At 41.6% G+C, this 21,400-nt stretch overlaps 1 protein-coding gene across 1 annotated transcript in view; it reads right to left on the bottom strand.

Moving 5' to 3' along the window:
* The window catches only part of LOC124483156 (spectrin beta chain, non-erythrocytic 1-like), a 68,878-nt gene extending 55,028 nt beyond the window's left edge, over nucleotides 1-13,850 (bottom strand). Inside the window, exon 1 of the mRNA XM_047043444.1 lies at nucleotides 13,748-13,850. The gene's annotated coding sequence lies outside the window, so the exon portion shown is untranslated. The remainder of the gene's footprint in view (nucleotides 1-13,747) is intronic.
* Between the last annotated feature and the right edge of the window lie 7,550 nt (nucleotides 13,851-21,400).

The following is a 21,400-nucleotide window of genomic DNA, read 5'->3' as shown; positions in this document are numbered from 1 at the left end:
TGTATTTAATGTATTTTGTAATTCACATCTTATTTTTACACATAACCAATACACATGTACACAGAAGCTCACACAAGCCCCCCCCCCCAGCTCTGAGCTTGTCATGATGTAACTGGAGTCCCCACCACTCGTCCCCTTCAGGGGCAATCAGTCACGATAGGCTCTAAGCACCATACAGGGGGACAAGTTTTAGAATATTTTCTGATTTTAAGGGGATCCTGAGATCTAGGCTGTTCTTTAAATCCAAGTTAAGGAATTCCCAGAGCTGACAATCCAAAATGCTCCTTGAGTCCTTACATTCCATTTTTACGGTCTATAGTCTGGAAAATGCACAGTCTTGTGTACCCTGCTTCATGAACTGTACAGTTTAGTTAATTTAGAAAAGGAATGCGGCCCGCCACGGCTACATTTCTGTAGCCGTGCGGCTACAGAATACAATGCGGGAGAATAAGTTGGAACGTTGTGAAGTAATCAAATAAATAGTTTAATTTCAAGAGGCAGTGCGGACGCTGAACTGCATCATCTAACAAAGCTATAGGCTACAATGCGGGAGAAACTGAAATCTGAACTGTTAAACAGAAGAAGTAATCTAGCTAGTCGAAACAAGAATATTATAGTTTTAACAGCTGAAATTATAGTTGGGATAGTAATAACAGACGCGTTTATTGAGTAATCGCATAACTAATTAGAGCTACACATGTAAACGGAGTAATCATATTATTGGCATAAACCGACAATTACTAGTAATCGGGTTTCTCATGGTAAAGTAAACGCACTCAGTGGCGTAGTAGAATAAAAAAGTTACATTAGCAATAGTAGTAAAAGAGATATTAGCAGCACCTGCAGAGTCACCTCTTGTAAACTGTATTAGGTTGAAATACTATCAAACTCTGTCTTGTGACCACTAATCAGCTAATACCAATCACCTGTGTGAGAGACTGAGTAGTCTGTCGTTGCCACAGTGAGGGTGCAGCTATGATTGCAAACTCGCTGAGGGCAGAGAATAACAGAAATGTAGTCAGAATCCACACCTCAAACAAGTTAACCTAGACGCAAAACTATACGTCCAATCCAAAAAATTAGGATATTTTCCGAGACCCAAGACTCTGTCCTTTATATGTCTGTGTGGTCAGAAATACGACTCTACCGGCAGTTTCAAAATCTTGTTCTTGTTGCTTTCTCTGACAAATTTGTCACCAGATTTGCATTGGACTCTATGGGGCAAGAGTTGGACTTTGTCTCGCTTTCGTGGGGCTCTGAACAAATGTGTACGTCTGTTGGATTCCAGAGACAACTGTCTAGGACAAACACAAAATTAGCTATCTATTGATCCAAAAATGAAGCATGAAGAGCGAAAATTGTGGCAATAGTGGCAAAGTAGAAATATTTTTTTAAGAAGATTTCGAAGCTCCCCTCCACTCTAAGCGTTTCAGTCAGCACTCTAGGCTCTCACATACACACCCATGTAAATCTCAGGAACAGTTTGAAAAACTCATGAAACATAATCAGTGATATTAAAAAAAACTTGAATAGATATCAAAAAGCTGTATCTTTTTTTGTATTTGATTGTTTAAGCTTTTGTCAACATCTTAAAGTTTAAATGGTGGCTATAGCTGAAAGATTGAGGAATAAAAAAGGATTCGGAAGTTGAAGAAGTTTGAGAGGATTTGAAAAAAAACTATTGGAAAACCATGTTAAATTCTTTTATGAATATTGATTTATATTAATTCAAGCATAAGAGGTACAAAGCTGAAAAGTCATAGCACCCATGGCCTGAAACTGCTGAATGTTTTGATAGCTGAACGGTTTTAATAGCTGAAGATTTGAAGGCGCTGAATGGTGTCATGGAAGAAGTTGAATAAAGATTCAAAGAACAATACTTGGAATGCTGAAGCAGCATTCCAACAATGATCCAAAGATCCGTATCCGAAGACCCTGTCAAAATGAACGAATCATTTCTGTTTTATGTAGCTACCAGCACTGAGCCTATGCAGGTCACGTGAAAAACGATCCAAAGACTCGTACCTGGCAGATGAACGAATCGTTCACCTCCCGACCGTGTTTTCGGATCAATGTTTCGTCCTTCTGCCAACCGAGTCTTCGGATCAATGATTCGTTCATCTGCCGGGTACGAGTCTTTCGATCCTTTTTCACGTGACCAGGGGTCTCATTTATAAAGCTTCCAACTGTTTCCAAAATGTGCGTAGGCTTACACATTTTCAGACCCGTTTTGTGCGTACGCAACTTTCCACGCAAAGGTTGTGATTTTTTCAATCGATTTCATCATTATCATGAAGATTTAATACAGCAGTATTATTTTAGCTTGTACTGAGTGATAATTGTTCCATAAGCACCTTACTATCAACTCAAATTTTGTATCAAAATTTAGCGCTGTCTCACCATCATGTTGTCCACTACCAGAGTGCAGGAGGGAGAAATGCCCAACTGCATGGAATGCAGATAACATCACATTTCCTACCTTGAAATAACTGCAGAATAGTGTGTATAACTAAATATATTTCTTTAATACTGTGCATATATCATCATATGTCAAAAACTGGAAATACAGTCGTTAAGCTCCTGCGCAATCGCTACACTCCACGTCCTCGTTATCAGTCCAGACTTTAATAGATTAATGTTCATAACAAAACACTTGTTTTCCAATTGTATCTCGACTCACGTTATCTGGCACAGTTGACGCCACTCGCACAGTTTTTTTTAATTGGTGATCTACCGGCCACCGAATTTTCGAGCTCCAACAGTGTCCAAGAAGTTGTCATGCGCTATGATTCACTGTAAATAACAATCGCATGCCAGGGTCATGATGAGATACTAGATTAGCATTCATGAAGTGCTTTGCATTGCCTATTTGTGGTTAAAAATGGGCGTGTTCAGGGCGGGGTACAATGCTGACTCACATATGCACACTTGTGGGTAATCTGTGATTTATGAAGGCGTACAGGTGTGCGTTCGCACGGTTTTATAAATCGTTTTTATAAAATGTTTGTGTGCGTACGCCATATTAAAGGTCACATGATATGCTGTTTTTGGATGCTTTTATATAGGCCGTAGTGGTTCCCTCTTACTGTATCTGAAGTATCTTTCCAGAAATTCAGCCTTGGTGCATAAATACAGCCACTACGAGCAGTCCCACAATGAGCTTTCCTCAAAGCGCGCTGTTTCTGTGTCTGTACCTTTAAATGCTAATGAGGAGAGGGGCGGAAACATGCGCTAATGTTTACAACGGATGTGTCGCATGTGTGGCTCGTAGCCCCCGTTGCTGTAAGATGCCTCGAATTTAGCCATTCTCATCTGATCACCCTGGTTTGCAGAGGTGCACACTCATAATAATTTCAATGTGGGGAAAGGCGGATATCGCGCGCGCCATAACACCAACAGCCGAACGATTATCCAAATAACAAAGACGTGTACAACACTGGCGTTACAGCGTTTGTATCCACACACACACTTGATGCCATCTACCTTTACATTAGCAACAGTAACTCAGCTGTTAGCTGCAGAGCTAATGTTACAGCCACATTCTAAGGGTAGCAAGCTGGGTAACCATATACAGTAAAGCAACAAAATGATATAGCGTTAGTTAACTTACTTGTCCAAGGTTTGTAGCTTGACCAAGGACAGTTAGTAATGATCCAGAATTTTATTTCAGCAAGGCCAGCTTTGTATTGGCTCAAGTTGAGGATACAGTAGTGGCTGAAATGTTTGGCGCAGACATACAAAACTTTGGGAAGTTGTGTCGGCGCATTTCAAACGAAAATAAAGATACTGGTTGTTTTGGGCGTACATACACTTTTAGTAAGAATCCTACGCACAGTTTTATAAATGAGACTCCTGCACTGGTAGCTAGAGGAAACATAAATTATTTGTCCATTTCCCGACTGGGTCTTTGTATGAGTCTTTGGGTCCTTTTTAACGTGACCTGCATTGGTTTAGTAGAGGAAACGGTTACCTCTCCCGATGCGCGGCCACGAGAAAATGAAAAAATCTCTCTTTGAGAGGACTCATTACTCCCGAGTCCTTGTAAGGATTCGTTCAAAATGAACGAATCGTTCACGAACGACACATCACTAGAGCTAGGCGCTCCCTCATACCATGGAAAGATAAGCGAGGCTGCTTGCTTACGGCTGCCTCTGAGCTCTGCCTCTGGCTAGCTTCAACCACTTTTTATTGTGTCTAACGTTTTTGAGGTGGCTCCCCCACGGGTTAATTTAGCTTGACAGTTTTTACAAATTGCGAACTTCGTGTCTTCTTCACTCACAGTGAAGAACTCCCACGCCAACAACATGTTTACATACGGCTGTGAGCATGCTTGTGTGTGAATCGGTGAAACTCACTCCTCAAATAACAGGCCACCTGCGACAACGAAGAGCTAGCTTTTCGTTGGCGTAGCTGGTAGTGGTCGCGCTTGGCAAGTCAGAAACGTGTTTGAACATAGCGAGTGGCGAACATCGGCTCGTAGACCTTGTGATGGAGCGTGGCCACGTCTGTTACACTTGGCAAACATGGGCGTATTCCAAAAAAATATTTTTTACAATATATTTTCAAAACTAATTTCCTATTATTGTCCGTCGCCCAAAAAGTGAAAAAAGTTAACCAATGCGCCCTCGAGCGTGCGAGACAAGATTTTGTTCATTTAATTGGCTGAAGTGGCAGAGTCAGAAACACCACACACAACAATCTTGACTTGCAGAAAGAGAGCTGTCAGTAGTCTGACACGGTAAACTACTAAATACGCTAGGAAATAATAAAGCCTCATATTAGTATTTCGTTTGGTCTCAGCATTTATATTTTTGACCCTTTTGTGCTTTGTAGATAGGAAAATGTCACCCAAAAATAAGAGATGTAGGCTATCAGAAGGGGGCGGAGAATTAGTATCAGCTGTGTGCTTGGCCATCAAGTGGATGGATAGATTCTGCTTCCATGTGTGGAGCATCCCCACCAGCGCTCGCACTTGCAGCGCAAACCTCTTAAAGGCACCAGTGTCATTGGTGCGGATGTTTGGGGCTTCCATCAGTTCTGCGATGCGTCTCAGTGCCAGCTGATGTGGTTGCCCATAGTGTTCAGTGAGGGTCGCCATTGTATCCGTGTATGGCTGCCTTGAGTTGGTGTAGGAGTCGGCAATCAAGAGAGCCTCTTCAAACTTCAAATGGTCCACTAATATTTGATATTTAAAACGCTCTGTTGCATCAGCAGGCAAAACGTTTTCCAGCGCTATCTTTAGCCGGGCGAACTCTCTTGGGTCGGCTTTCGTGAAGCGGGGAATATTGGGCTGAGGTCCACGATACACCCGCTCTTGCTGATAACCTCTGGAGTTCTGTTGGGCCGCTGGCTCTCTGCGTATGGCAGGGATGCTGAAGACAGAATTGCTTTCAGAACCTTCATATGGCTCGCAGTACTCGGCTGTGGACACTCCATGGCTCTGTGGTGTTTTTTCTATCCTCTTCATGTGCTCTGTGAGCTCCTCCAACATGTTACTGTGTGCCACTGCAGCATGTGCTGGCCTCTGCACTACATACTCTGGTGGAGGTGGCGGTGGTAGGAAATAAACCTGCTCTTCCTTTGGCTGGCCATACTGAGAACTGGAACGCTGCGGCAGGTGGGGTGGAGGTAGTGGCCAATCATCCTCCTCCTCCTTTGGCACGCGATACTGCATACTTGGGTGCTGCAGCGGTGGTGGTGGAAGCAGCAAGGGGCTTCTGTCCATGGTAGGTGGCCTTGCTGGGGCAGAATGGTGCAACACTGGTCCTGAAGCACTGGTGCTGAGCTGTCTCTGCATCTGTATGACTGTGAGGTGCAGTCTCTGATTGTCCTCCTGGAGCTGCTTGATAGCCTCCAAAATGACTGATGTGACCTCCGGTGCTGGTGCACTAGTGGGAGCAGGAGTGCTTTGATACTGTGGTCTGAACGGCACAGGCTGGCTTGGGTTCCTTAATGCGTCATTGGCATCTTCAGCCCACTGCTGTATAGGCGATTGTAGGGCAAGAGGGACCATCCCGGCTGACCTCTCCGCCCTGTAATCCCTCTCCTGGGTTCCCACTGGGTAAGGCACTGATTGAGCAGATGGAGGATACTGATTGTGGTTGGGGTGTGAGACAGCATAATCTGCGAACCAGGCAGGTGGCCTTCTCTCTCGGCTGGGCAGGGCATCGGCGGCGTGGCTTGACTGATCGGCGTACATCATTGGGTTATCCCAACAGCAACTTCTCTTCCCGGGTTTCGGCACCTATTTGTTGTGGAGACTATGTTCTCTGGTCAGTAATGCTTAGAAGCCACTGTGGTGCATCTGATTAAAATGCCGGAGATGATGTACAGATTCAAAGTTGTTTTTTTATTGTAAAGTTGAGAGAAATGGTGTTGGTTATATTTGCCTTTATGGGTTCTGCGTGTGTGTGTGTGTCTGTGTGTGTGTGCCTGTGTGTGCCTGTGTGTATATGTGGTTCTGTAAAGAAACAGCATACAACGGATGATTAGCATAATACAATAATAGGCATTTCAACATATATTGCTAGTGAATACCTCACATCAATAATAGCCATATTATTATAACATTCTTGTAACAACGTTAATGCAGTGACACTACTGTCTATACTGCCTGTTGTTCCACGTATCAATCACGTAAATATCAGCCGCTAAACAGCGCAAGTAAACATGTCGTTTGCTGGCTAACAACGATTACATAGCCTTGCTACAGTAACCACCACTTCGGCATCAGAAAACACATTTAACTGCTACAATACCGTATCTTACAAATACAGACTCATAATGACATAACTAGACATAACAAGAAGCATCAGAAATACTTACATGTATATGAACGCACACAATACAACATTATTGTATTCTCCTCAATAAACTAATGTCCGCACCAGAAACAAGGCAGTCCACTACTCCCGCCACTGGGTATCGTCAGCGCGAGCATCCCCAAAAACTGCACTCCGATTGGCTGTGCCCGTAGAGCCATAAAGGGTGCATGCACTAACGGCATGACCCAACAGCAGCAAAAGGGATATTCACGTGTACAGTCTGAGGGGGCAAAACCATCAGTCCTTCGCAACAGACGCCGTTAAAATGGGTTTGCGTCAACGCCGTAATTAACGCGTTAAACTGACAGCACTACTTTATTTATATAGCACATTTCATACAAGAATTGCAGCTCAAGGTGCTTTACATAAAATCAACAAAAACAATAATACAAGTGATAAAAGTAATAGATCTAAAACATATAACAAACCAGACTAGCTGCACTCTATCTGCGGTCTCTCGAATCCGTCTCAGACCCGAGCTGCACTTGCAGTTTCCACACATATAACAACCCAGACAGGCCGCACTCTATCTGCGGTCTCTAGAATCTGTCCGGGAAGGAGAATAAGCCATTGGAGACTACTGTACTGAGATGAAGCAGAGTGTGTCTCCTCTATGGGTGTATTTGTACTGTAATCTAATCAGTCCAACCAGCCTCTGACAATAAGTAATGAGGCTGGGACAACTCCAGTCTTCTGTTGAGGCCCATCAATGTCATGCGCTTAAAATGTCACCATTCCAGAGAAACATTACTTCATTTCCTGCACCCACAGCCTGGAAAACGCCTGCCGTTTTCTTTCCTAGTCCCATGCAGGCTTTGTGAGTATGTGCACATGCAGGCCAGCCCTGGAGGGACATCACAGACAGCAAGAGGTCAACTGTGAGCAGAATAGAATTCTAGCCAGGGTCCCTCCCTTAAACTTGTCGCTCTCACCAAGTAAACAGATGTCTTTTCCACACCCTATTGTCCTGCACTCTTAGTTTGACATTATCCAGTTAAAGGAAGGTTAAAGTCTGAACTTTAGGTGAATCTTTATAAATAGTTGAAACTTAACAAATGTAAACATTTCAGACATTTCCAGAGAAGTTAAGTAATAAATACATCAAAAGAATAACAATCTTGAACTCGAAAAAGTGTATCTTCCAGTGAAAGGCTACAGAGCTTCACACTTGTCTCTGCCAGAGTGGAGAAACCTATTGGACCACATGATGGTGGTGTGAGAAGGGAGAGAGATGGACTTATCACCTCCTTACTCTGGCTGGTATTAGTAGCCCAAGGAGAATATACCACATACCAGGGAGAAGTCTATTGGGCTAGGCCTGACTGAGAGGACAAATAAGTGTCCCTTGAACACTACTATCAATTCTTAACCAGTTCTGTACACTTTCACATAATTTGAAATCACTTTACAATTTCCATTGATAGTTTTCATCCTACTTTCATGTAGAATCAGAATCAGAAATTGATTTATTCGCCATGAATGTTTACACAGACAAGGAATTTGCTATGGCAGGGAGGTGCATAGAATAAACATATAGGAATCTTACATTTAAATGTGGTCTAACTATACTAAGGATATATAAACTAGCAATACTAAGTGGAATGATACATAAACTAGCGATACTAAGTGGAGTACTAGCAATTCTAAGTAGAAGCCCAGATCTCCCATCTTCCTGACAAAAACAGATGAATAATCTATCGTCCAAACATTAATGCTAACAGGTGAAAAGAGGTCCATAGCTACATAACATTGTGTATACACAACTGAAAAACGATTTAACCCAGGTCAAGCAACTATGGGTATACAATAAATGTGTGAGTTAAACCTGAATTTCTTTTTTTTGAAATGGCACATTCGTATTTGTCTTGGCATTTTCAAAGATAGCCAGGCACCAAAATAATATGTTTGTGTAATCATGGCCTTGAAAGGACCGAAATCCCTGTTTTCATTCTCAATCTGGCGGTGTGAAAACCAGAATAGAATACATCCACTTGGAATTCTACCAGTGTAAACTGAAGTGCAGTACTCAGAGCTGAGGTCTGGATGTCATAATACTCTCACTCTGTTTTACACAGGGCAAGAAAACACTCCCACAGTCATTCAATTCTTACAAAACTAAGTGTCATACCTAATTCTGCTAGCCTGACGTTGTCAATTGTAGTCAGAATATGAGTCTGATAACTCTCCGTTGGGCTGTGAGTATGGGGCAAACAAATGCCTCTTCGCTCAATTGGATAGACCTACAACCAATCAGAGCAACGTAATATGTTGTTTGTTGAAAACGAATTCAACCCAAGCGCTGTTTGGTGACGTGGTTGATTACGTTACTGTTCATCATCTGTCCATCATCGTATAAAGCCCGCCCTGACAATTTCATTGGTCAGAACAGCTCCTGTTCGGACATAGTTTTTCCCCAAACGAGCCACCCCAGACCCAACTTCCCGACCAAACTTTTTTGTGGGCGGGAATAAGTTGGGCTGGCAGCCAGGCTATAATTCTGCCACATTGAGTCCCCTCTGACTACTCATTACTATTACAAATGTACCTTGTTCCTCTCAATAGATTGGTAGATTATATACTTTACTTAGCAGTTTAGAAATGTAATAAAACATGAATTTGTCCACAACACATATTTTTTGTTAGTTTTTTATATGAAATATGTTTCAAACTGAGTTACAAGCCATATGAAAAGTAAACAACATCAGGTCAGCACTTCCTGCTTTTATGGTACTATGGCACTGGAAGTGTATTTACAAAGCATGAGCTCAACGTTTCCAGCAACTCATGCTAATATTTTCCCCTGAAGTTAAACAGAAGAATGTGAAGGTAATTAACTATGTACAGTAGTATATTGAATGCTATATACTTTATAATAAAGTATTTGGCTCCGAACCATCTTCAACCGTCTACTTTTCCATCATTGTTTCCAAAACCACTACAATACTATATTGCAACATAGGACATAGGTTGCTTCAATTCCACTCAAAGAAAAAGTAGATAAATCGGGAATCAAGAACTTCCAAAAGAATGCATTGTTTATCAACTAAATATAGATTTTTTTTTCCTGTCAATTCAAATTCAACCATTCCAAACCAACCAATTCTTTACCAAAATTGTCAGGCTTGTCCCTGCAATGTTAGACTCCAGAGTGTGAGACACAGCTGTGTAGCCATGGTCATCTAAATTCCTTTGGTTCCCATCCATGACTAATGTGTTGAAACTGTAATTGATCTGACTCAAATACAGCTGGGAGCCTGTGTCAGAATAGCAAGCTAAAATATCACAGCAACTCATTCTCACTAAAAAACTATGTGGAGAAGGGCTATTGCTTTGGGGCTGCTCTGTGGGCTCAAAAGTGATACATCACCCCAACAAAGTGTGCATTTCACCTGCATTACATTATTATTTTATACATTTAGTCATTTAGCAGTCGGTCTTATCCAGAGCGACTTACAGTAAGTACAGGGACATTACCCCCGAGACAAGTAGGGTGAAGTGCCTTGCCCAAGGACACAACATTATTTGACACATTTGGGGAATCGATCCGGTAACCTTCTGAATACTAGCCCGACTCCCTCACCGCTCAGCCATCTGACTTCCATTATGCACTGTGCCATGTATCGTAGAGAGCGAGCTGAGGGAATATCACACAAGCTACAGTGTATCAAATATCGAGAAAAAGTTAGAGGAGGGAAGAGAGAGGAAAAAGTATTCAAGAGAGGCCGTGCCCTCGCCCAGTCCCAAGGGCTCCTCACTCTCTCATTTCCGCTGAAATGTTCTGTTTGGGTTTAGATAGCAGAGAGCACAATAAAAGTGCTTCAGCGGAGCAAAACATACAGTACTCTCCAATTGGAGCACTCTCTTTCGATTTCTCTTTCTCTCTCTGCTCTGCTTTTCTGTGGTGGTTTCTGAATACTTTTTAATCAAGGGTCAACTTGTGTAGCTGGAAATATATGTTACATTTTGTTATGAAGAGTCTAATCCTACTCATGTAAATTCCTAAATTTACTGTAACATGCTGTTACTACTGTAGTTCAGGTGTACTATAGAACTCCAGTAGCATGGCATGAGCTAGCAGATTTGTGTGCTTCCCACTAGAACTCCAGTAGACCATTAAAAAGCAGCCTTTGAGGATATTGTGATTTGCAAAATTACAGTCAGATCAATTTTTTAAATAAAAAACCTATGCCTCAACTTTTAGGCACAAGATTATTTATTTTATTTTTGTTATGATTTTATTCAACACCATGTTTATTCTTCTCTAGTCAAAGATACTTTTTAATACACCGTCTGTATATATGATGAAAGATTGAAAGATATTGAGTGGTTTGGTGACACATTGTGTGGTTGAATTACACCAACACACAAGCAAGCAGTCTTACAGTAAAATAAATTCCCATCCACTCACTTAGTAATTCAATTATTTTGTAGATATCGACCTAACTGAGATAGCTGCAAGACAAACAGTTGGGTTTCTTTGAATTCTCAGACACTTGGACCCAGAAATAAGGCCATAAATTCCTCTTGGCCTACAAGACACAGCTGTGGAAACATGCTTGCAATGGCTGAGATGTTTGACTGTCCAGCAAGAGGGAGGTGACCCTGGTATGCTCAAAATGGCTGACCACTCCCAAAACAGCCTCCTCATTCACACTTTACACTTCACACAAACACTCACACAAGTGTATCCACACACACAGCAAAGTAAGGCCATGTGGCCCTCACCTGTCACTCCTTTGGTGACAGCTGCTTCCTGGCCCGCCCCCCATACCCCATACAGTTGTAATGTCCTCCTCCCTTCCATGCCTAGGATACCACCCCTCTCCACCACCTAACCTATAGTAACACAGGTTCACACTGTTGTGCGAATCTAAATTACCAGTCATGATTTCAAAGGGCAGTTTGACAATCTGTAAAGTTAGTCATGTTTAGGGTTCACACGGACAGTAAAACATTTGAAAACATGTACAAAATCGGCTTTACATTAAGATTACATTGACTCCCGTGTAAATAGCAAACCTATAGTAACAACATTGTAGGTACATAGAATTGCAAAAGGCACAGTAAGGAGGAAGGATGTTGTACAGGGGCAGTTGAAGATTATGTTACATTAACATCCACTTATCCCTGGTAATGCAACATTTGTACTTTTAAAACATGAAAGTATCGATAGTTAAACATCCCTAACATATATGTATGTGCTAACTGCTTGGCACTCAAGAGCATTTTCCAATTAGTGCTTGATGGATCTATTTTATCAGTAGCATCAGCCCCCTCCAGACTACCTCAGTGAGACCCACAGTCTGGCCTTGCCCACTTAACATGTCTGAAAGCACCTAAAAGGTGGAGTCATCTTACAGGGAGGGGTTAGTGACGTGAGAGACACCGTACACAATGATGCGAAAGACCATTTACGTGGAATCAGTGTTTGGCTGAAAATTGTTTGGCTGGATGACGCTTGGCTGATTGAGGCATCGGTGGGGTTTAAGTTGTCTGTTTTTGTGTATTGTTTGTACTGTAATGGGTGTCTCTGTGTGTGTGTGCAAGTGCATTTAAATAAGTATACTCAAATCTGGATACATTGAGGTACAGTGTCGTGTCTAGTCTTGACCAATACCTTTGATTTACCATAGATTTACATGCACTGCACAACTTAGCAATATGGTTGTACTTTCTACTAGTTTACTAGGACAGACAGACAGACAGATAATGCTATAATATAATGGATGATAACATGCTATTCAATCAATTTTCTAACTTCCTCAACACTTATATTTGTGTCGGATATGAAGTGGCTCTGTGGAGTCCCTTTTGAAAATCCTTCAAGAGCATCTTTTCTGGCACATGCACTGTGAGTGTCAGAAGTGTAGCATCAACGTTGTTCTATGACAAACTGCTAAAATGGTTGGCGTGTAAACGCGGTCATATTGCCCATATTTTATCTTACATGCTACAAGGGAGGACTTGACTCGACTAGGCCGCATTACTGCAGCGCTGAAATGTTTTCAGGTTGAAAGGTCCGCATCACCGTAACTCTTTAAATCAAAGTATTTCAATACAATGTTACAATATATCGACGGACAGGCAATCAACGCATATTTTGATGATGTTATTATTCACACATTACAATGAATGTACAATGCTGAGATGCGTACATTTATGAGGTAATATTTGATGAATTAAGGTGAATTGCTTAAAATGGGAAATTGACACTGCCAAAGCATAGAGGCCCAAATGTTTGTATATAATGGCAGAAGCAGGGCCCATAAGTCTGTTTCTCATCATGTGAGGAAAACGCTACCATGGATGTCAACATCCCCGAAGCATCAACAATTGGGCACCCTGCAAATGGTATATAAAGTGTGTCAAGTAGCACCCATTTTTTTGTAAACCTGACTTAAAATATTAACATTTGACATTTCAGTGGGTTTTCGTGTAGGAAAGGGCAAAATAGAAGTCATATTAGACTGTCAAATCAGCACAACCCTTAACGCTCCGCACCACCGAACTGCACGACCACGCCTGTTTGCATCCATTACACTGTACCGGTACCTCCATCCATATTTGAGGAAAGTAGTCAAGGAATCAATACTATCACATCGACATATATAATTATTATCCTCTATTATGCAATTTACATTAAATGTGGACTATAGGCTATTCTGAAATCAATCTACAAGCAGTTGCAATAAATTAGAAAATAACTAATTAAATACGTCTATCCGACTAAAAACAAACACAGACTTAATTCGATAGACTTGGTTCACGTCATCCTGGTTCCTTTTACCTTTCAGCATTACAATACCAGTGCTTTTACCCATTCGGCACATGATTACGCAAAGGTTAACTGTAACATATACGCTTCAACACAGCAAACATATCCAATAACGAATTCTCTCTAAAACGACACATATTGGACTTACCACTCGACTAGAAAGTGTCGAACTTCACCGCTTTGAGTCCGCAATGGGCAAACGAGAGGCTGGGCGGGCAACAAGCTGGGAGTGACTGGAAGAATCCGCACTGCCTCCCCCCAATCCACAAAGGCCGTACTGCTGCACTGAACCTTAAAGGGGCGGAGACTAAAGAAGAGAACACGAACCCACTTTGCACATCGTCTGAGCTGCGTGTACCGCGTTAAGAAGGCATCTTCCTTCTGATGTGTAATACGGAAGATTAGAAATCAAAAAAATTGGGACCATTGGTAGATCTGACTTATTTTCTTTCAATTTTTTTGCACACAGTTAGAAAAGTGCTCTCGTTTTTTAAGTTAATTACTGTAAGTATATCTTATTCATATAGACTACTGTGTGACACGTGTATGTCTATGGACTGTGAGTGTGAGGGTGAATAGGTACAAGTAAAGGTATGACAATGACGTGTTCTGACATCAAAGTATCTGAGCCTTACATTATAGAGACCTAGGTTATACATTTCACGTAAAAAATATTTTAATTGACTTTTTGCTGGACAGTGCAGTATCCCTCTTGTTGCCCATACAAGGCATATTTGTTCTTATCAAAAATGCATTCCATTCATAAGTACAAAGAACATCATATTGGATCCCCATTAAGAGGGACCTCTCAACCATTATCAACCATTATGTTTTTCTGATGTTTCTCAAAAGTTTTCTGGGATTTAAGTTGCATTCTATAATATTCTTATTTCTACCATTGGTAATAAATACACAGTGCAAAATTATATTTCTCATTTGGTTTATTAAATCTGGATTTGGAGCAACTGGATGTGCTGTGGCTCAACGCCTGCTCTCATTAGATATGATTTTCATTGCTTTTCACATGCACTTACCGCATGCATTATCTCTCCTCGGCAACTGCATTAAAGGTTGTGAAGATCCATGGTACTTCTCCCTGGACAATGTGCTCCACTCTGGGTGAAATGGATCTTTTTAAGCTTTGAAACAGCTGGCTTTAACTCCCCTGAGATGACCCCCAGACAAAGGGGCCTCTAACTTTGGGACTCATCCCAACTTGAGCTGGCCCCACCACTATTCCCAGTGTGCTGGGGGTACAGTGTGGAAAGCTGGGGTGAGGTCACAGCATTTCCTCCGTCCTCTGCTGGTGGACGTGACCCTCAGACGCTCAGGAATGTGCTTGCTCCTTTAGGATTCACTTCTCTCCACACAAAAGCTCCATGGTGCTAGAGAGAAAGAGGGGAAAAAGGGTTTGAGAAAAAAAGGAGAGGGTGGGTAAAGATGGCGGATGCAGCTGTTCTTTTGTTTTTGTTTGCTGAACGGTTCAAAAGCTGCCAAGACAGTATATATTCCAGTGTGCATCTGCTGTCTGTGACAAAATGGCACTCATAAATGACCCTTCCCTCTTTGTTTGAATACAGGATCAATAATTAAATGTTTTTTGATTAGTCAATAAAACAACTGTTTCATGATATTTGCCTTACTTAATGTACTTACAAAGTCAGGCAGGGCCTCTTTGTGTGATATTTTTGGTCAACAGTCTTGAAAATCACTGCAAGGCACAAAATGACTTGGAGCAAATCAACTGAGTGGGAAATGCCAGGCCCTAAAGTGGCTTTAAACTCATGTCCTTGTGTAAGCCTTTTTGTTCCACACTAAATCCTGTCTGACTGACCTGGATCAATCAGCCTTGTGGTTTTCAAAGATGTATCTTCTGATTCAACATTTTTGTTTTATGTTGCTATGTGTTTGGTATGCCATTGCAAATGAGGGTTCTAATGTTCACAAAAAGGGACAAAACAAGATGTAAAATATTTTGTGTTTATATTCGGCTTGCTTGTAGCCTGGCTGCCAGCCCAACCTCGCCCGCCCACAAAGAAATTTGGTCGGGAAGTTGGGTCTGGAGGGTCTCGTATTGTAGCCTGACGTTGTCATACTCATAATTCTAGTCAGAATATGAGTCTGAAAACTTTCTGTTGGGCTGTGACTACGGGACGTGTTTCAACCGAACTCGTAAAACAAATGCCTCTTCGCTCAATTGGATAGACCTACAACCAATCAGAGCAACGTAATATGTTGTTTGTTGAAAACGAATTCAACCCGAGGGCTCTTTCGTGACGTTGTTGATTACGTTACTGTTGATCATCTGTCCATCATCGTATAAAGCCCGCCCTGGCAATTTCATTGGTCCGTCCCGATTCTGGTTTTCTGTAGTTGTCCCCATTACTAGACCCTCCAAACCCAACTTCCCGACCACATTTTTTTGTGGGCGGGGAGAAGTTGGGCTGGCAGCCAGGCTACTCGTATTGGGAACAACCAGAGCCATAGAAAAAGAGAGTTGCGACACTTCCATAGACTCCCATTGTTATCGAGGAATGCGGAAGTAAAGCGTGTCTCATGCAACCTATAGTTCCAAACATTGTATTTTCCACCGTTGAACCCCATTTATTTTCAGTGTCTCCGAAGTAAGTTAGCTGGTAAATTGATGAAAATCATGCATTTTTTCATATTTCAACCACCACATATCAATTGTTATGAGTAGTATTTCATATGGCCAACTTAAGATAAACATTTTCGTAAGATTATAGCTTGTTAGATTCTAAATGCAGTTAGAGCTGTTAGAGCCATATATGGGGTCCGAAGCAAGTGAGCTGGTAAATTGATGAAAATCCAGCATTTTTTCATATTTCAACCACCACATATCAATTGTTATTAGTAGTATTTCATATAGCCAGCTGTAGAGAAAATGTATTGTAAGATTATAGCTTGTTAGATTATAGCTTGTTAGATTCTAAATGCAGTTTGCACTAGACTATAGTAGAGCTATGCAGCACTTTTACTGTAGCTAGCTAAAGAGCATGTGTATCAACCAGAAGTTCGTTGGTTTATAGTCTGTCAAATTAGTTCTAGTTATTGGTGTTCTTTGGCATACACAGTTTACAGAATCTGCTCTTATTAGCCTATAGTACATCTGATTAGAGCTAGCAACAATGAATTGCAGATTAAAGCCTTGGGTCCCCTATCGTCCAGCAACGCTTGGCAGGAATTTCAGGTCCACTCAATAGCTAGCTAGTTAGTTAGCTCAACTAGATGCATCTACTACTGCTGTCTACGTTTTGTGAAAAGCAGACATTAAGATCACCTGCTCACTACAAACAAAAGGAGTGGAAGAACACTGGACATATTGTACAATAAAATGTTTTATTGAATTGCAGTTGGTTGCCTTGTATATTCTGTTCAATTTTTTTCTATTGAACAGTTGTCGGTGATCATGGTTAGATTCAACTTGCATCAAGTACTACAAACGTATTGTTAATGTGGTAAATTGTAAGTGGGCTGATGAAGAAAAAAAAAGTTGAACAAATCCCACTTACTTCAACAGTCGAAGGTTAAACGTTAAGTGGAACAATATAGGCTAGCATAGCCATTTCCAGCTCTGCTTCACAATATTGCGTTATGCATTATAAGTTAATGTTATACATACATGTTAATAAAGTAGCATTCATACATGATACAACACACCAGTAACCAATTGATATTGTGTTACAAAAATATCCGTGAATCGAGATGGTGCTGCTATCGGTCCCGCCGAAAACCATTCAAACAGGTTGACAGCAGTGGGTTTTCTTTTAACTACAGCGAGCTACCGGAACAGCGTGAAAAAAAAGCTCTAGCTTTTTTCCTGCGTTTCACTGGCAGTGAGTGTTCACAATGTTGTAGTTCACTCCATTTTTCACCAAAAACATCAGCGAGGACTGCCTTATGTAGATACGAGTCAGCTGAAGATAGCCAGAATATCGGATTTCTTCAACTGAGCCTGTTTCATTCGTAATTTGCCTGAGAAAGCGACTTCCGTTGGCCAGCTCCATTGAAAACCATTCAAAAAAGTTGACAGCAGTGGGGCTTTTTGGAACTACAGCGAGCTACATGAACCACGTGATCACGTGTCGGCGAGATCAAAGCGTGTCGCAACTCTCTTTTTCTATGGCTCTGGGAACAACTACATAAAACCAGGATCGGACGGACCAATGAAATTGCCAGGGCGGGCTTTATACGATGATGGACAGATGATCAACAGTAACGTAATCAACAACGTCACGAAAGAGCCCTTGGGTTGAATTCGTTTTCAACAAACAACATATTACGTTGCTCTGATTGGTTGTAGGTCTATCCAATTGAGCGAAGAGGCATTTGTTTTACGAGTTCGGTTGAAACACGTCCCGTAGTCACAGCCCAAGGAGAGTTTTCAGACTCATATTCTGACTAGAATTATGTGTATGACAACGTCAGGCTAGCTTGCTTGTGCTCGTGGGCATACAACATATGCCTGAGTATCACTACTGTTGTAGCCATTTTCTACCTAATTTGTTTGGCTGTTTATTTGCATTTAAAATCCAAGAATCCCCGAGAATCAGTCAGAAGCTTTTGGACCTTGAAGCACCAGACTTTTTGTTTCTTCTAAATTAATACGTAAACAAACAATAATATACACTTTTTGGATTGTGGACTTTTATTTTTGACATTTGTATCGAGTACAAAATAACTTTAGGTCCTAGGCTAGTGAGTCAGCTAGGCTGCTCCCACATTCAAGTAAAAAGACTAACCTAGCTAGCGTTAAGCTAGAAGACGTCGTAGAATATTGGAAAGGGCTGCTTGTCGACACTCGTGAAGAAACGACTGTGATAAACCTGTTGCTAGCGAAGATAAAGAGACGGCTAAAACGATATCGGAGTTTTACAAGAAAAGTGAAACTACAGCGTGAGCGGTGGGATGAATGAAGCTTTTCCTGAAACAGGTCTGATATTTTTCTTTTGACTCTATTAGCCTCTTGGCGACGCTAACGCTAGCCATCGTTAAAAAGGAAAGTAGATCTTCTGTTAAAGTCATGGAGCTTCAATTTAAGAAATCCTACACATCTAGTAACCCTCTTCACAAGTGTATCTGACTACATAAGAGTAAGAAGCTGTGGATAATTCGAGGAATTGTGACAGTTTGTGTGTGAAGATTTTAGAAGTACATGACATGGCAGATTGTAGTGGAGCTACGCGTTCAAAGAGGGGGCCAAAGCCCACGGAAAAGGCTGTAGAGGAGAAAATTAAATGGCTAAAAAGAGAACGCAAGGGAAAGTTAGCACGGTTACCCAAACAGAAGAATGACTTAGAGATATTGAAGGAAATTGAACACAACGTTAAAGTCATTAAAGATGAAGCATTACTGATGTTTGAAAGATGCTTAGGAGAGTATGACCGCATTCATGAAGAATTGTGTGAGTTGATAATTGATGTGGATAATAATGAGGATCAAGATGTTTTCGTCAGCAAACATTCAGAATTCAAGAGGTTTATTGAAGAAATTAATAATTGGATTGCAGAAGTCATAAAAGACCCTCAGGAAGTTAGTCCACATGATAGTGTTTCAAAGGCTATTTCTGCAGTGAGTCGTGCTTCAAGCACTAACTCTGCAAAGATGAGAATTAAAGCAGAACGTGAAGCGTCCAAAACATTTGCTTGAAGTCAAAGAAGAAACTATTGGAAATTGAAACTGCGCTTGCTGCTACAGAACTAAGGGTGTATGAAGAATTTGAAGATCCTCATGAGTCAGTGGATGATTTGTTAAAGATGACTACAAGACCTAGAGCTGAACCTGTGATGCATAAACAAGAAGAACTTGACAGTGATGATACGCCAGCCGTGGAGCTGGTAAGCCTTCTTCTACGTTAAATCGAAAGCCATTTGTTCAAGTTGATGCTTCAGATAGAAGCGCTCGTCACAGACAGCAGTACTCCACGTCCTGATCGTCATGATTCTACAGACATCAACAGGCAGCCTGTTTCATACACATACACGTGCTACAGCGTCAGAACGAAGTCACTGAGATCCTCATCAAACAGCAGTTTATCTCAATTGCCTCACCGAGACATACCAACGTTTGCAGGAGATCCTCTGACTTACAGATCTTTCATAAGGGCCTTCAAGCATGCTATTGACAGTAAGACAGACAGCCATCAAGATCGGTTGTATTACATCGAACAGTTCACGAGTGGGGAGCAACTTGATCTCGTTCGCAGCTGTGAGCACATGAGACTTGACAGACCTTTCAAAGAAGCTAGAGCTTTGCTTGATTGTCACTACGGAGATGAATTGACCGTCGCCACAGCTTACATCAAGAAAGCAATGGAATGGCCTCAGATAAAATCAGCATTGTTCTTGATTGGATGTAGTAATACAGTGAATGACGTGGATAACATGTACGAAATGAACAATCCCAGCAACATGAAGTGCATCTTGTCCAAACTTCCATACAAATTGAAGGAAAGATGGAGAAGTTGTGCATATAACATCCAAGAAAAAAGTGGAAGAAGAGCCAGATTTCCTGATCTTTCCTGATCTTGTAGAGTTTGTCTATCATCAAGCCAGTTGCAATTGACCCATTGTTTGGAGACATCCTGGACTCCCCTGCAGATAGTCAGAAGAGCTTCAAGAAGCCACTCAGCAGCACAAAAGGTGTGTCTAGGAAAAGCAGCTTCGCTGTAAACATGTCTGCAAGCGAAAAATATGTCATTAAAGACCAGCCTGAGAAGAAAGCTTTTTTTAGTTAAGTCAGTACGTGTTTTCCAAAGTGCTTGTCTGTACTGTCAGAAGAACCATGCACTGAACATGTGCAACAACATCCGAGAACAGCCTCTGAAAGAAAGAATACAGGTCCTGAAAACAATTGGCCTTTGCTGTGGGGGTCTGACAGAAGGTCATATGTCCAACGACTTTAAGAAAAAAGTGTCATGCTCAGATTGTTCACTCAAGCACCCAGCTACATTGTGAGGGAATATGCTGCCTCAGAGAAGATTGGTGCAGATGATGGCTCACAGGGCACAAGAGAAGTCACAAGTCAACTCTGGAGAGTGTAGAAGAGATGATCATACCGGGGCCGAAAAAAGTTTGTGTATTTTTCAAACAAGACAAGAACATTCTCAACATGACAAGCAGTTCATGCATACGGTGACTACATCAGCGCAACTCGTGGATGGTCACTTTTGTTTCAAGCTGCCTTTGAAAGATGAAAAGGTGAAAATGCCATGCAACCGTGGTATTGCTGAACAGAGACTTGCCTCCTTAAAAAGTACGTTCATTAGGAATACAGACTTCTTTCAAGAGTACAAGACTTTCATGAACAACATTCTGGAGAAAGGTTATGCAACAAGGGTTCCAGAAGAGGGTTCCAGAAGAGAAGTTGAGTCGCAGCGATGGAAGAGTATGGTTCATCCCACACCATGGGGTATACCATCCAAAAAATACGAAATTGCAAGTCGTCTTTGACTGTGCGGAAACGTATCAAGGGGTGTCGCTGAATGACCAGTTGTTGCAAGGACCTGACCTAACAAACACCCTCATTGGAGTACTGTTGAGATTCAGACAGGAGCCTGTCGCAATGATGGCGGACATGTAATCCATGTTTTACCAGGTGCGGATTCCAGACTCTGATGCAGATTTGCTACACTTTCTCTGGTGGCAAGACGGCAATCTGAATGTGGAAGTAGAGGAGTATAGAATGTGTGTGCATCTGTTCGAAGCTACATCATCCCCTAGTTGTGCGTCATATGCACTGAGAAGAACAGCAGAAGATGCAACAACAAGAAGCACAGAGG

This window comes from Hypomesus transpacificus, chromosome 21 (assembly GCF_021917145.1).
Source record: "Hypomesus transpacificus isolate Combined female chromosome 21, fHypTra1, whole genome shotgun sequence".
NCBI lineage: Eukaryota > Metazoa > Chordata > Actinopteri > Osmeriformes > Osmeridae > Hypomesus > Hypomesus transpacificus.
Note: the sequence above shows the minus strand (reverse complement) of the source record. Positions and strands in the feature narration are given on the sequence as shown.